Source organism: Myxocyprinus asiaticus, chromosome 19, assembly GCF_019703515.2.
Source record: "Myxocyprinus asiaticus isolate MX2 ecotype Aquarium Trade chromosome 19, UBuf_Myxa_2, whole genome shotgun sequence".
Lineage (NCBI taxonomy): Eukaryota > Metazoa > Chordata > Actinopteri > Cypriniformes > Catostomidae > Myxocyprinus > Myxocyprinus asiaticus.
In genome coordinates this window covers 16,382,146-16,398,567 of record NC_059362.1, presented here as the reverse complement: position 1 = coordinate 16,398,567, position 16,422 = coordinate 16,382,146, and positions in this window count along the sequence as shown.

Here is a 16,422-nt window from a genome sequence, read left to right as displayed (position 1 = left end):
AAGTTCTCTGAAGATACAATAACAGTTGATCAGAGAGAAATGTAAAAATGAGATGCAGTTTTCTAGGTAGAGGATATTGTCACATCAAATCAGGATCTCAAAGAACAAGTTCTGGAATTTAATAACCAGCAGGCTTGATGGATCAGTCTGATCTCACTGTGAATTTGGCAACTGTAGGTCGACAGGTTTTTAGCTAAACTTGATCTATGCTTACCGAAATTTGAACTGCTGCCCCCAGTGACAGAAGCAGTGTTTTTGAATGTATGGCCATATGTGAGGTCCAGTTTCCAGGTGAAATGTCCCCAGAGGGCACCAAATGTGTGTTGTAAATCAAGTTGTTGTTTTTAGTTGTAAATTCTGTAATACACTAAAGAGGAATGCATTTTATTAACTCTACCCCCAAACCCCAACCCTAAACCTTACCGTCAGTGGAGTAAAAATGTAATCTTAACACTCTGTGAAACTGAAGAGAGCTGAATATAGCTGATGGGACACCAGGACTCAGAGGCATCCTGGGCCAGACAGCCCAGCCTCAGGGATGTGGGCTAAATTAAACACTTCTGACGCACCGTGATGGGAAGTGACCTTTTCGTACTGGGAGCCTGGGAGAGGTCGCACACACACAGAGAGTTCTGATCCAGAGAGTAAAATGACTGGGTCATTTAGGGCAGCTGGGGCTTAATAATGATGCAGTGAAGGGGACATTATCTGAGGCAGGAGCTAAGAGCAAAACCTGCTAAAATGCATTTATAATGAAAAGTATATTTTTTCCCCAATCCACCATGGGGTGTTTGGGACTGATTGCTTTGGGGAGTACACATTCCTGAGCTAAACAAGGTCTTTAGCCATTGTTCCAGCATGTTTTGTCCACAAAAATGTTTTAGCCAAATAGGACATGTTCCTAAATCAGCATCCTTTATTGGTTCTTGAACAACAAATTCATATCAAACAATCATAGACCAAACCTAACCCTAACTACAAACCCTTAGCCCTACCCCCATCCATAACCTACACCAATACTAACTCCAACCTTTGCTTTAACCCCAGTGCCCAACCTACCATAACCCCTAGTCCTAACCCAAGCCCCTTACCTACCCCAATACTAAACCCAATGCTTAACCTACCCTAACCACTAGTCCTAACCCCAGCCTTTGACCTACAAGCTTAAATCCTAACACTTACCTTAACTCTTTACACAAACCTTAACCTCAAACTTAAATCCCTAATCATTATTAATAGTAATACCTCAAACCCAAACCTGTTTTCCTAAAAATAAAAAAATAAATCTACTGATCCACAGCTTAGAAACTTAGATGTGATCAATACCATAAAATAAACTCTGAAAACAGATTGAAATTATAAATTGATGAAGTTGTGAAAGCTAAATCTAAATCTGTATGATATTAATGTTTTTCCAGGACCAATAAGGATGTTGATTCAGGAACATGTATTACTTAGCTAAATCACTTTAAGCTATCAACATGATAAACAAGTAGAACACAAGAGAATGAAGCTGTAGTGGTAGCCGCTGCTATGACAACCTCACTGAAAATAGGAACTGAAAGCAAACAAGAAGTTATCAACAGGCCTATGAGATCCAAAATCAAGGTATAATGTCTCCAGCTCTCACTCTCCTCTTCTGTCTTATTTCAACTTGTCATCACTGACTATCTGTTACTCAATTGTTCTACCAGATCTTCCAATGAAAGAGAGGGAAAGGAGAGAGACATGGTTGCAATAGCTTGTTTATTGCCCCATCAAAGGCTTGCAGAGCAGGGTTCTGAAGTAGCACAAACTCTCAGAAGCAAAAGAGAGAAAGGGAGATGTGTGAAGTTTTATTTTCAGCCCACATTTGCTGGTCAGATATTTACACTTTCTCTAAACTGTACTCCGAAGAAGGAGAATGCTTTTCACATGTTATTGACACAAATATTACAACAGTTCACATATACACACACTTTCCACAGAGCTGCTTAATCTAAGAACCCTTCTGAATTAATCCTGCTGTAAAATACATCTAAAAGCAGGCTTGGTTTGCAAGTGGCCAAAGCTGGTAATTTATGATCATTTCCTGGTCCAAGTTGGTCTAGATGGTTGATCAGCTGGACTACCAGATGGTTGATCAGCTGGACTACCAGATGGTGGGGCTAAGGTCGACCTGGTAGACCATCTTAGATCAGTCTGGTTAGGGCAGGTAAGCCACCTTGGTCCAGCAACAAACCAGCTACCATGTTCCAAAAAACCTTGACCAACTTAAAATGAGATGACCTGTTTTTTTTATTATTATTTTTTTGGCAGGGTACATACAATGTACAATATGACAGTGGAGGAATGGGGGATGTGCTTTTTGCCTCATTATTAGATGGTGTGGTGTAGGGTGGAAAGGAAATTATTGGCGAAAGAGTATGAAAATGTGATCAGGACACTGGCCATTGCAGGTCTGCATTGAGCACTACGGCTTCAACATGTCAAGAGCACATGTCCTACCACTGCACAATAGTCTAGCAATTGCTGCCATTTTAATCAGCGATACCAAGATAATAATGGCTTAAAACAAAACTATTCAGATCCACTCCTGTATAGCCACTCTCCTGCAGAGTTTAGTTTTTAATCCAGCTCTTATACACCTGCCTGTAATTTTTAAGTAATTCAGGCGACCTTGATAAGCTTGTTCAGGTGTATTTGATTAGGGTTGGAGCTAAACATTGAAGGACGGAAGCCCCCAAGAGTGGAGCTGAATAACCCTGGGTTAGTTTAAGAGTACCTTAAAGGTGTCATGATACGAGGAATACTATGTTCCTTGATCTTTTGACATACACTCACTTTATTAGGTACACCTGTACATCTACTATTCATGCGATTATCGAACCAGCCAATCGTGTGGCAGCAGTTTAATGTATAAAATCATGCAGATATGGCTCAGAAGCTTCAGTTAATGTTCACATCAACCATCAGAATGGGGAAAAAATGTGATCTCAGTGATTTAGACCGTGGCATGATTGTTGGTGCCAGATGGGCTGGTAAAATGCATTTATAATGAAAAGTATATTTTTTCCCCAATCCACCATGGGGTGTTTGGGACTGATTGCTTTGGGGAATACACATTCCTGAGCAAAACAAGGTCTTTAGCCATTGTTCCAGCATGTTTTGTCCACAAAAAACCTAGAGGAATGGCACTCCATGTTTTAGCCAAATAGGACATGTTCCTAAATCAACATCCTTTATTGGTTCTTGAACAACAAATTCATATCAAACAATCATAGACCAAACCTAACCCTAACTTCAAACCCTTAGCCCTACCCCCATCCCTAACCTACACCAATACTAACTCCAACCTTTGCTTTAACCCCAGTGCCCAACCTACCATAACCCATAGTCCTAACCCCAGCCCCTAACCTACCCCAGTACTAAACCCAATGCTTAACCTACCTTAACCACTAGTCCTAACCCCAGCCTTTGACCTACAAGCTTAAATCCTAACACCTACCATAACTCTTTACACAAACCTTAACCTCAAACTTAAATCCTTAATCATTATTAATAGTAATACCTCAAACCCAAACCTGTTATCCCGGAAAAAAATCTACTGATCTGGATCCACAGCTTAGAAACTTAGATGTGATCAATACCATAAAATAAACTCTGAAAACAGAGCAAAATTATAAGCTGATGAAGTTGTAAAAGCTAAATCTAAATCTGTATGATATTAATGTTTTTCCAGGACCAACAAGGATGTTGATTCAGGAACATGTCTTACATGGCTAAATCACTTTAAGCTATCAGCATGATAAACAAGTAGATCACAAGCGAATGAAGCTGTAGTGGTAGCCGCTGCCATGACAACCTCACTGAAAATAGGAACTGAAAGCAAACAAGCAGTTATCAACGGGTCTCTGTGATCCAAAATCAAGGTATAATGTCTCCAGCTCTCACTCTACTCTTCCGTCTTATTTCCACTTGTCATCACTGACTATCTGTCACTCAATTGTTCTACCAGAGCTTCCAATGAAAGAGAGGGAAAAGGAGAGACATGGTTGCAATAGCTTGTTTATTGCCCCATCAAAGGCTTGCAGAGTAGGGTTCTGAAGTAGCACAAACTCTCAGAAGCAAAAGAGAGAAAAGGAGATGTGTGAAGTTTTATTTTCAGCCCACATTTGCTGGTCAGATTTTCACACTTTCTCTAAACTGTTCTCTGAGGAAGGAGAACACTTTTCATATGTGATTGACACAAATATCACAACAGTTCACATATACACACACTTTCCACAGAGCTGCTTAGTCTAAGAACCCTTCTGAATTAATCCTGCTGTAAAATACATCTAAAAGCAGGCTTGGTTTGCAAGTGGTCAAAGCTGGAAATGTATGATCATTTCCTGGTCCAAGTTGGTCTAGATGGTTGATCAGCTGGACTACCTGATGGTGGGGCTAAGGTCGACCTGGTAGACCATCTTAGATCAATCTGGTTAGGGCAGGTAAGCCTCCTTGGTCCAGCAACAAACCAGCTACCATGTTCCAAAAAACCTTGACCAACTTAAAATGAGATGACCTGTTTTTTTCTTTTTTTTTTTTTTCTGGCAGGGTACATACAATGTACAATATGACAGTGGAGGAATGGGGGCTGTGCTTTTTGCCTCATTATTAGATAGTGTGGTGTAGGGTGGAAAGGAAATTATTGGGGAAAGAGCATGAAAATGTGATCAGGACACTAGCCATTGCAGGTCTGCGTTGAGCACTACAGCTTCAACATGTCAAGAGCACATGTCCTACCACTGCACAATAGTCTAGCAATTGCTGGCATTTTAATTAGTGATACCAAGATAATAATGGCTTAAAACAGGACTATTCAAATCCACTCCTAGAAAGCCACTGTCCTGCAGAGTTTAGTACAAGCGCAACTTTCAAAAAGGCATCTCATTCTGCTGCTGCCACTGACTGGGAGAAGCATATTCCGTTCTGTGTGTAAACACACTGAGAAAATGTGAGATGTGAAGACCAGCTTCTCTGCTTTGGCCTGTTGAAGCCAGTTAACATCACTGTGGATTGAATAACATTTGCGTATTCAGTAGATTTCAGCGTGGATTACTTGTGAAACAGTCACAATATGATTCAAGCTTGGCAAAGGAACTGTTATTGAAAGATGGGGCAGTTAAAATTGGACTATTGGACGAAAAACTGTAAGTAACCAATTTTATTCACAAATGTTTTTTTAAAATGTCATGACTCTTTGATAGTTTATGCTGTGCTTGAGTGAACAATTTGACACATTAAGATGTGTTGGGTGTACGTTATGGGTTAACCCTGAATGTTGTATGGAGTTTGTTCATTTTCTTTGGATTGAATTTCAAATATGGCTGTATTGGAAGAACTGCATGATGTTAGCCAATCACAGCAGTGGCCGTTCACGTTGAAGTCTTAAAGGGCCAAACAGTTTAAAACCGAGTGTTTCAGACAGATAGCCAGAGATAGGATGGAAGATTATTATATATGACTAAATTATGACAGTTTGGTGCAAAAAAAATAAATAAAAATAAAAATAAAATAATAATAACATTATAAGTGGACCTCAGGGAAGATAATAAAATTATAAAAAAAGAGTATGTCATGAACCCTTAAAAGTTTGTTTTTTATATCACAGATGGCAAGATATCTTAGCTAACTCAAGTTCGGCACAATGGAGTTTTCATTTAATGTGAACTCTTGTCAGGTGTTCAAAAGCACCAGCAAACAAACAATCTCTTATTTTTTGACTTGTACACAGTTTAGACCTTCTCAGTACAAAATAGAGGCAGTTGGAGAGAAAGTCTCATGGGTCTGTGCATTTCTCTCATTGTCATGGCTCACCAGGAGTTGTACAGGCCATGTCACCAAGGGAGAAAAACCTGTCAATCAAAGCAGGTGGTGGTTGAAAGTGTCATTTGGCAGCTTGTCGCTGACTATGAAATCAGTATGAGTGTATGGGCTTGTGTGAGTGTGTGTGTGTTTGTGTGTTTATGAACAGCTCAACAGGGTTTTGGTGGATGACATTTACTGCCAAAAGGTTGAAAGAAGTGATGAGGGATTAGACCAAGATTAGACCAATGAGGGATTAGACCAAGGTTATGACGGAGGATAGTGAAGACTCTGAATTTAGTCTTTTTCCCTGATGTGAAGTCACGGAGCCACACCAGTTAAATTTGCCAAGAAAAAGTACATTTATTAAATCTCTTAGTTATCAGACATAGGAGAGAAAGCAAAATTTCAATTTAAAGTGTGGTGTCATACAATGGTTTCCGATCTTCCTCGTCTCTCTCGGTCTCACTTGGTCTTTCTCTGAAGAGCATACTCATGCAGGCCATATTTAAATCCATCCATAGGAAAAAAACAGCATAGTCCTTCCTTTGTCTAGAACAGACCCCACTCTCCCCCCTTAATTTGATCCACATGTGTATATGGAAAATTTACAATGAGGTAATGTAAAGAACTTATGTAAGACTTACTTAATAACTTAAATTTGAACTTACATGTATGTGGCTTTAAAAATGCATATAAGACACATGATGTAAAAGTGTAAGTAGAATAATGTTATGCAAATGATCAATAATGTTATTAAATTATTACTAATACTGATGATAATCAATAATACTGATCAACAAGAAAACTTTAGTCTTCAATAGAAAGAAAGAGGGATGGAGATCAACAGGGTTAGTGCGGAAAAGTAACGAAAACTCCTTCATTGAGGCAAGTCTCTCCTTTATTTCTCATTTCTTTCACGGTTTTATCTAAATTCTATATACAACACTGCTTTGCCAAACTGTTTCATTTAGATTTGTTATTGCTTTCATAAGGTCAATTCTTCACACATAACTGCTCTGTTTTTTAAATTGCTAATTCTTCTGTCTTTTCCCATCTGGCATTATGAACCTAATGCACTTCTAATCTAACTTCTCTTGGTATACTGTATATCTTCAGTATTTATTGTCTTTATCCTCTTCTATAACATTGTTTTGCATATAACACCTTAAATCTATTCAGATCAAGAGATTAAATGTCCTTATAATTTCCAGTTCCTCAAGCTCTGAATATAATCAAAGTTTCTTTGAAGTGTATGAAACATGAATTTAATAATTAGCTAGAGCAATGGGTTTTACCTCACTGCTGCACATGAAAGGTTTACAAAGAATAGATATGAGTCAATGAACCAATATAGAGTCACGATTATGTCATAGCTACTGTATAGCCACAAACTACTGCACAACTCAACCTACAATTGATTCCTATACAGTTTGGTGTATGCATGTTGTTAAGGCAATGACACAATATTATAATAAGCCTAAATATAAATAGCACACAGTTTTTAATTATATTAAACCATTTTTTTATCAATACTTTTCAGTACTGCTTGGATTACATTTAAGATCAACATTTATCTCGCTTCATCCCCCATCTTGGATTTTTTCTTTTTTTTTCTTTCTCTTTGCTCCTCACAATAAATGATGGGAATGCCTTTTCCATCAAGGATACAGTGTATGCGATGCTGCCTTACAATTTTTCCAAAAGAAGGCATCTTAGAAATATCTATCTTTTGAAACAGCCTTTGCATTGAAAGCGTGCTTATGATGCGTTTAAATGCTGTCAAGGTAGGAAATAATGTCTCATAGTAAAATTTGAATCCTCATTTAAAGCATAAATGACACAAAATATGTGTAATTTGAATACAGAACAGAAATCAAAATAGTTTACAATATGGCGAAGTGGCTCATTCTGGAAAAATCCTTCAGAAGAATGAACAGGGTGAAGTGATCCAATGCACATATACAGATGACAAATGGGAAGTCAACATAGTGCCACTGTCAATCACAAAACCGCAGATGATCTGCATTTTCATTAAAAAGAGCCTCGATTAATCACGCGCCAACACCCATATGCTCTTTAATCAAATGTTGCCTACTCATTCTTTCACTCCTTGCTGTACAGATCAAATCAGAGCAGTCTCATCACTAAACACAAGAGAGATGGAGCGCACAGATGACTGGTGCATCAAAGTCCTTGTATGAGAGGAAGCTGAAAGCATTTGTTTCCCTAAGTGAGAGTGAGGTGAATTCAAAGGAGTACACAAAGGTTATGGTTGAGACTGTCATTAGCACTTCTGCTCAGTACAGCAAGGTATCTATTAAAGCAGAGTGAACTAGTGATATTATTGTTAATAGAAACTAATATGAAAACTACATAAAGATTTTTTTGTTAACTGCAATAAAAATGGAAAATATTAAAATAAAATAAAATCAAAATGACTCAAAAACTAACTAAAATAATACAAAAATGACCACAAAATTTTTTTGATACACAGTATATTGTCAGGGTTGAAACCTTTACAACACACCTGTATTATACATGAAAATGCCAAAAGATAGTGAACACACTAGATTACCCTGATCATTTTATTGGTTTTAAACATATTTAAATTATATTAGTTAATTTTGGCAGCCCTAAAATAACTACATTTAGTACAAACTTAATTTACTAAAAAACTAGATTGAAACTATAGACAACACTGAAAAAACTAAAACTAACTGTGAAAATCAACGAAAATTAAGCTACAGTATATTGAAAGAACCAATTGCAAATAAAATAGATATTTAAAAAAATTAAATCTATAATAAACCTGGAGCCGTATTTATAAAACTTCTCAGAAATGCTCTTAGGAATAGTCTTAAGCTTCGATTTAAATGTCAAAAAATTCTTAGTAAAGAGTAGGACTTGTGTAAGAGTATGAGCTTTTTATAGAGATGCTAAAAGCAACTTTCAGCAAAGTCTAATACTGATTCTTAAGTGCTGATTGAGGTGACACTTAAGTGTTATGAAATAAGGACTGCAGTGATGTCAACCCAAAATGGCCTTCCTCAAACACTGAATCAGCCAATAGTGAGCCTGCAATGGTAAAATGTCCCAGCTGGTATGATCCCATTCATTCATTCATGATTTAATATTTTGATAATAGGTTATTTTCTGTTGAATAATACTAATTTAATGTAAAACATTATTCCATATCTTGCAAAATGTTGTCCTCAAACAATGTACAAATTGAAGGCTATAAAAAATCAAAACGCTAAATCTTGCAATAATGTAGAAGGACAATTTAAATCACAAAGTAAAATGATAATTAAAAAAAAAGTCCTGGTTACTTGTGTAACCTCCGTTCCGTGATGGAGGGAACGAGACGTTGTGTCGATGTAGTAACACTAGGGGTCACTCTTGGGAGCCCGAAACACCCCTGGTCTTTGATAAAAGGTGTACCAGTTGTACTGGTCCTAGCTCACTCTCGGGACATGTTGTGTGCACACAGGGACTTAGTGCTCTCGCACCTCAGCCGATTAGGGCTTCGGGTCAACTGGGAAAAGAGCAAGCTCCTCCCGGTTCAGAGCATCTCTTTTCTCGGTTTGGAGTTGGACTCAGTCTCTTTGACAGCGCGCCTCACGAATGAGCGTGCACAGTCGGTGCTGGCCTGTTTGAAGGCGTTCCACTGAAACTCTTTCAGAGGTTCCTGGGGCATATGGCATCCTCAGCGGTGGCCACCCCGCTCGGGTTGATGCATATGAGACCGCTTCAGCACTAGCTTCAGACTCAAGTCCCAAGATGGGCATGGCGCCGCGGGACACATTGCGTGGTCATCATGCCAGTCTGTCACCGTCTTTTCAGCCCTTGGACCGATACTCTCATTTCTACGGGCAGGTGTTCCCCTAGAGCAGGTCTCCAGGTGCGTCGTGGTTACAACAGACGCCTCCAAAACAGGCTGGGACGCTGTTTGCAACGGGCACCGCTACTGCATTGGCACATCAACTGCCTCAAGTTGTTGGCAATTCTGCTCGCCCTGCGGAGGTTCCGGCCATTGATCCAGGGCAATCACGTGTTAGTTCGGACAGACAACACGGCAACGGTAGCATATGTCAACCGCCAAGGAGGTCTGCGCTCTCGTTGTATGTCACAACTCACCCGCCGTCTCCTCCTCTGGAGTCAGCAGCACTTCAAGTCACTGTGAGCCATTCACATCCCGGACAACCTCAACACTACAGCGGATGCACTGTCACGGCAGGTTACCCTCAGGGGAGAGTGGAGACTCCACCCTCAGGTGGTACAGCTGATTTGGAGTCGATTCGGACAGGCACAGGTAGACCTGTTCGCCTCCCAAAAATCCTCCCACTGCCCACTCTGGTATGCCTTGACCGAGGCACCCCTCGGCCCGGGATGTGAATGGCACACAGCTGGCCTCCTGGCCTATGCAAATATGCGTTTCCCCCAGTGAACCTACTTGCACAGACTCTGTGCAAGGTCAGGGAGGACGAGGAGCATGTCGTCCTGGTAGCACCCTACTGGCCCACCCAGACGTGGTTCTTGGACCTCACGCTCCTCACGACAGCCCCCCCCCCCAGCGAATTACAGGTGGTAGATACGATCACTCAGTCTAGGGCTCCCTCTACGAGGCACCTGTATGGCTTTAAGTGGCGTCTGTTCTCTAAGTGGTGTTATTTCCGACGGGAAGACCCCCAGAGATGCGCAGTCAGATCGGTGCTTTCCTTCCTGCAGGAGAGGTTGGAATGGCGGCTGTGCCCTTCCACCTTGAAGGTGTACATTGCTGCTATAGCAGCACACCACGACACAGTGGACGGTAAGTCCTTAGGGAAGCACAACCTGATCATCAGGTTCCTGAGAGGTGCCAGAAGGCTGAACCCCTCCAGACTGCACCTCGTTCCCTCATGGGACCTCTCGGTAGTTCTTCAGGGTTTACACAGAGCCCCCTTTGAACCTTTGCAGTCAGCTGAGCTTAAGGTACTCTCCTTGAAGACTGCCCTCTTGACTGCGCTCACTTCCATCAAGAGGGTAGGAGACCTGCAAGCGTTCTCTGTCAGTGAAACGTGCCTGGAGTTCGGTCCGGGCTACTCTCACGTGATCCTGAGACCCCGACCAGGCTATGTGCCCAAGGTTCCCATGACCCCTTTTAGGGACCAGGTGGTGAACCTGCGAGCACTGCCCCAGGAGGAGGCAGACCCAGCCCTGTCGTTGCTGTGTCCGGTGCGCGCTTTACACATCTATTTGGATCGCACACATAGCTTTAGGATCTCTGAGCAGCTCTTTGTCTGCTTTGGTGCACAGTGGAAAGGAAGCGCTGTCTCCAAGCAGAGGATCGCCCACTAGCTCATTGACGCCATAGCTATGGCATATCACGCCCAGGACGTGCTGCCCCCGGTAGGGCTACGAGCCCATTCTACCAGGGGTGTAGCGGTCTCCTGGGCCCTGGCCATGGGTGCCTCTCTAACAGACATTTGCAGAGCAGCGGGCTGGGCAACGCCCAACACCTTGGCAAGGTTCTACAACCTCAGGGTGGAACCGGTTTCGTCCCAGGTAGTGGCACGCAATACAAGCGGATAAGCCCGGGATAGCCGGCCAGGTGTATCGCTTACACATAGCGCCTTTCACCTCCTCTGAGCTGAAGACGTATGCCATTAATTCCCAGTAGTGTTCACAAACTATGTTCCCTGGTTGACTTCCTCCGAGCCCTGTGGCAGCCAAGTTTTCGGAGAGACTCGCTGCCAGCCCAGTACATGTGCTAACTAAGAGCCCTGTTCTGGGGTAGGTGCTCCACATGTGGCGGTTCTCTGTAAGGTAACCCCATGCGATGTATATCTTCCGCTAATTCATTTCCCTGTTGGCAAACTGCGTCTTCCTTGGGCAGAGCCTCCTCTGCCACAGTCTCCATGTTTGTAGTAACTCCTCCCCCGTTGGATAGGATCTACCATGTGATGTATTTTTCCACTTAAATATCCCCCTTCTCTTTGGGGGCGAGGTGTGGTCTCCGTGGTGTCCTCCTCTTGGGAGGGACACCCCCCGACTTGACCTGGCGGCCCAGTCGGATAATCCCCCTTCTTTTTTATGGAGTGGAAAAAAGAAGGGGAAAAGAGGCCACGACTGGGTTAGCCTGTCTCTAACTTTTGGGTAGTCGACTTGTCCCCAAAGGGCCGTTCGACACTCATAACTATGTTGGGGGAGGTTACGTGACGACCTGGTGTGCTGGTATGAGGCACACAGTGGTCTGCCCGTCACACATCACCAGTTCACGTAACACAGTTCAGCCAGTTGCGGCATTTTGTATAGGGACCCCTATTGTCACTACATCAACACAACATCGAGTGAGTGACAGATAGGGAACGTCATGGTTACTTGCATAACCTCCATTCCCTGATGGAGGGAATGAGATGTTGTGTCCCTCCTGCCACATTGCTGAACTACCCACTGAAATGGCCGGACCTTGTCTCAGCTCCTCAGCATAAAACCTGAATGAGTGGTTGCATACCAGCTCCTTTTATACCCGTATGTCCGGTTGAGTGGCATGCAAATACCACTCGCCAATTTTCATTGGCCTTTTATCAAAGACCAGAGGTGTTTCGGGCTCCCAAGAGTGACCCCTAGCGTCACTACATCAACACAACGTCTCTTTCCCTCCATCAGGGAATGGAGGTTACACAAGTAACCATGACGTTCTGCTATAGCAACCCAAAACTATGGTAATAAAAAAATTACCATATTTTGTTTTTAAATGGTTACTACAGTTTTAGTATAGTAAAGGGGTCATGAAATGGAGAATCAAATTTTCCTTGATATTTAGACATATAAGATATAACTGTACTATAAAAACATAATGGACATTTCAGAACTCAAAACTTCCTCCCCAGTCTAAAAAAGAGCATTTATAGTATAGTTACCACCCTGCTGAAACATCTCGTTTTGAAATCTGTGTATTTTTGTGATGTCATGAGACATTGCTCATTTGTATTTACACATCCCACAAAATGCGTCATTGCACCATTGGCCCCGCCCATTGGAGTTCAGTTTGAGAAAGCAGAACAGGCAGGCCTAGTGTGGCTAACTATTCCTGAACAACAAAGGGGACCCATCTGGACTATTTTTAATTATTTGTATATATAAACATGCACTACACCGTTGACCGTTGTCATGTATCTCATCACTTTTAAAAGAAGCGGTGTCAAGTTACAACTGAAAAGGAGACCTCATTCTGTTTCATTCAGCTGCTCTGCCTTTTGTTGTTTTGAGCACAAATGCGTCATGGACACAATCTTTCACACATCTGCACTATTTTTAATTGTTGGTGTATGTAAACATGAATTAGATGGACGTATTTGACCATTTAGATGTGTTTCCAGCAATGTGAACCTCAGTGCGTCTACATGTGTGCATTATTTCACTGTGCTTTGGACTAAGAGTGTGCATTTTATTCAGCTCATGTCAGCGTGGATTTTTGGTGAATCAGTCATAATAAGATTCAAGCTTAGCAAAGGAACTGTTATTGAAGGATGGGGGTTAAAAACACTTGGACCCGATCAAAAAACGTAAGTAAGTCGTTTCATTTATGAATATTTCAAATGTCATGACTGTTTGATAATGTATGGTGCTGAGTGTTAATAGTTGTGCTTGAGATGAACAGTTTAATACATTCGGATGCAATGTGTTGGATGTGCGTTATGTGTAAACCCTGAAATGTAGTTTTATTATGTTGTGGAGCTTGTTCATTCTCTTCCGAATGAGTTTCAAATATGACTGAATTTGAGGGGCTGCACAATGTTAGCCAGTTATAACATGGGCATTTACATTGAAGTTTTAAGGAGGTGCTTAGGCCAAAACAGAGCAGTAAGAGGGGCAGAGACAGGGTGAAAAATTTTCATATATTACTAAATTATGAAATTGGTGCCATGGTAAATGGTTTTACTACAAATACCATATTTAAACTATGGTTAAAATAATAAAATCATGAACTGAATGACCATTATCATTTTGGAAAACTTTTGAAGTTTGAGGCATATCTGGTTTGCTGAGCTGATAAACTCTTTGACTCCTTATTCATAAGATGTAGAGGATCTTTAGACAGCTGAGACATGACAGTGAGAGACTGACACATACAGTATGTGTCTGTGCAGATACTCGCATGCCTGCACATACTCTTATACACATTCATAGACAGACAGAAACAGCCACAAAGTATAGAGCAAAGACAGTACAGCAGCTCTCTAAAAGTCACTCAGTTTCGTTTACAAGAGAGAGAGAGACAGAGAGATAAAAACAGGTTTTATTATATCTTTCTCTCTCGTTGACATCACCAGAAATATCTTTTCCTCACAGTCACACATGTCTTTGTTATGATTCTTTGTAATGCTCTGGTTTAGTGCCACTTTGGCTGTGGAGACTGTTTCGTCAAGTCAATCTCTGTCTCTCTTTCATTCGCTTTCTCTCCTTTTCCCCAAGCTATGGAAGAGGTTACAACAGACTCAAGGGAGATGTGCTCACAGAACAATACACCAAAAGCAATCCGCCGGTTGGACTCTCTCTTTTTCTCGCACACAGTCTCTCTTTCTTTTTTCATTCCCATGCTCTGGCCTGGAGACAGACATATGCTTCAGAACTGCTCAGAACTATATAAGCAATTGCTTTTGTCAGGGTATGTGTGCTGGATTTTGGAGACGTTTAACTCCTGTCACTTGCTATTATGTCCTGCTGTTTGTTTAGGAGAGACAGAAGGCTCAGTGATTCGCTCAGCTCACATTGATTTCCTTTTCCTGTGAGCTGTGAAGTAGCTACAGTAAGTGGTGTGGGTTTGGGAGTATGTTTATGAGTTTTGTCACATATAAAATCTGCAATTATGCATGGTGAATTGAGTCAATCAGTTATTATTTGAACTGTGTTAATCTACTTTTTTGGAACCATGACACTGGACTGTTAGGTTAAAGTTGAAGTGTGTATTTCTTTTTTTGTTAAAATACTTTCTCTTATCCCAATTTAATGTACAGAGACAACTATGAGAACGGCTTAAGCTATAAGTAAGCTATAAGGATGATTTCTGGAGGTAATCTCTGTGACTCTGGAATGCTTTCAAAATATTGCTCTGTTTGTTTGAGCAGTCCGACGTGTCACCTTCTGGTTTAGCCAATGATGAGTTTGGGGCAATTTGATATGAGTTAGCCCTTTTGATATTTAATCAAGAGCAGTATATGAATTATAGATATCTACAATTCAGTTTTCACTAATTAAAATCCTAATTCTTGAGAACTGCACTGGAATTATTACTAGTGAAAATGCTAATAGATTTTAATTAGATTTGCACTAGCAGAAAATGTCAGTACTTGATAAAAAAAATAAATAAATAAAAAAGTAAATTAAACAATAGACATATTTTGTAATTATCTGTCACTGTATTTACATTAGTAGAATTTTACAATTAAAGGGACAGTTCTCCCCAAAATGAAAATGTTCTAATAATTTACTCACCCTAATGCCATCCCAGATGTGTATGACTTTCTTCTGCTGAACACAAAGATTTTTAGAAAAATATCTCAGCTCTGTAGGTTCATAAATGCAAATGAATGGTGAACAAACATTTTGAAGCTCAAAAAGCACTCAAATGCAGCATAAATGTAATCCATAAAACTCCAGTGGTTTAATCCATTTAATCCTTAGGCGATCCAAATGGTTTTGGGTGAGAACACACCAAAATATATATATATTTTTTTCACTATAAATCTTCATCAGCAGACATGATCATGATTTCAAGCTCGATTACACTTCCAAGCACCATCTAGCATTCTGCGCATGTGTCAAGAACTAGGAAGTGTAATCAAGCTTGAAATCATGATCGTGCCTAGAGACTGCAATAGCAAGATTTACAGTGAAAAAGGAGTTATATTTTGGTCTGTTCTCAACCAAAATCAATTAGATATCTTCAGAAGACATGGATTAAACCACTTTTAGTTCTATTGATTAATTTTATGCTGCCTTTATGTGCTTTGTGGAGCTTAAACATTTCTGTCACCATTCACTTGCATTATATGTACTAAAAATCTTAATTTTGTGTTCAGCAGAAGAAAGAAAGTCACACACATCTGGGAAGGGTGAGTAAATGAGAGAATTTTAATTTTTAGGTGAACCATTCCTTTAATGTAAAATTATGCAGTACTACCTGGAAATTCTACAATAATATCAGATTGTTGAAATGTGCCATTCACACAATACAAGGCTACCAATGTTATTAATACCTACTTCTGATTAGGCCTAGAAACAAACAAATTATCAGTCTGGAATGCTGCCCTCTCTAACTCTCTCTCTATTTCTAGAATGCTTTTGTAGTGAGAGAAACACAGAGGTGATCCATCAGGCTTATTGTGGTCCACTGTGGAACTGAACAACAGACTTCCGACAGATTAACTGACATTTCATTCAGAATCCTCAGAGGTCATTTTAAGTTGTTTTAAAGCTGCAGTGTGTAAAACAGAATTGTAATCTGTTTGTTTTAGCAGCCCGACATAGCAACATTGGCTTTACCAGTGGTGTGAGTTTTGGGTGGAACTGCCCATTTGTCCGAACAATGCAAGACAGGGGGAGTGT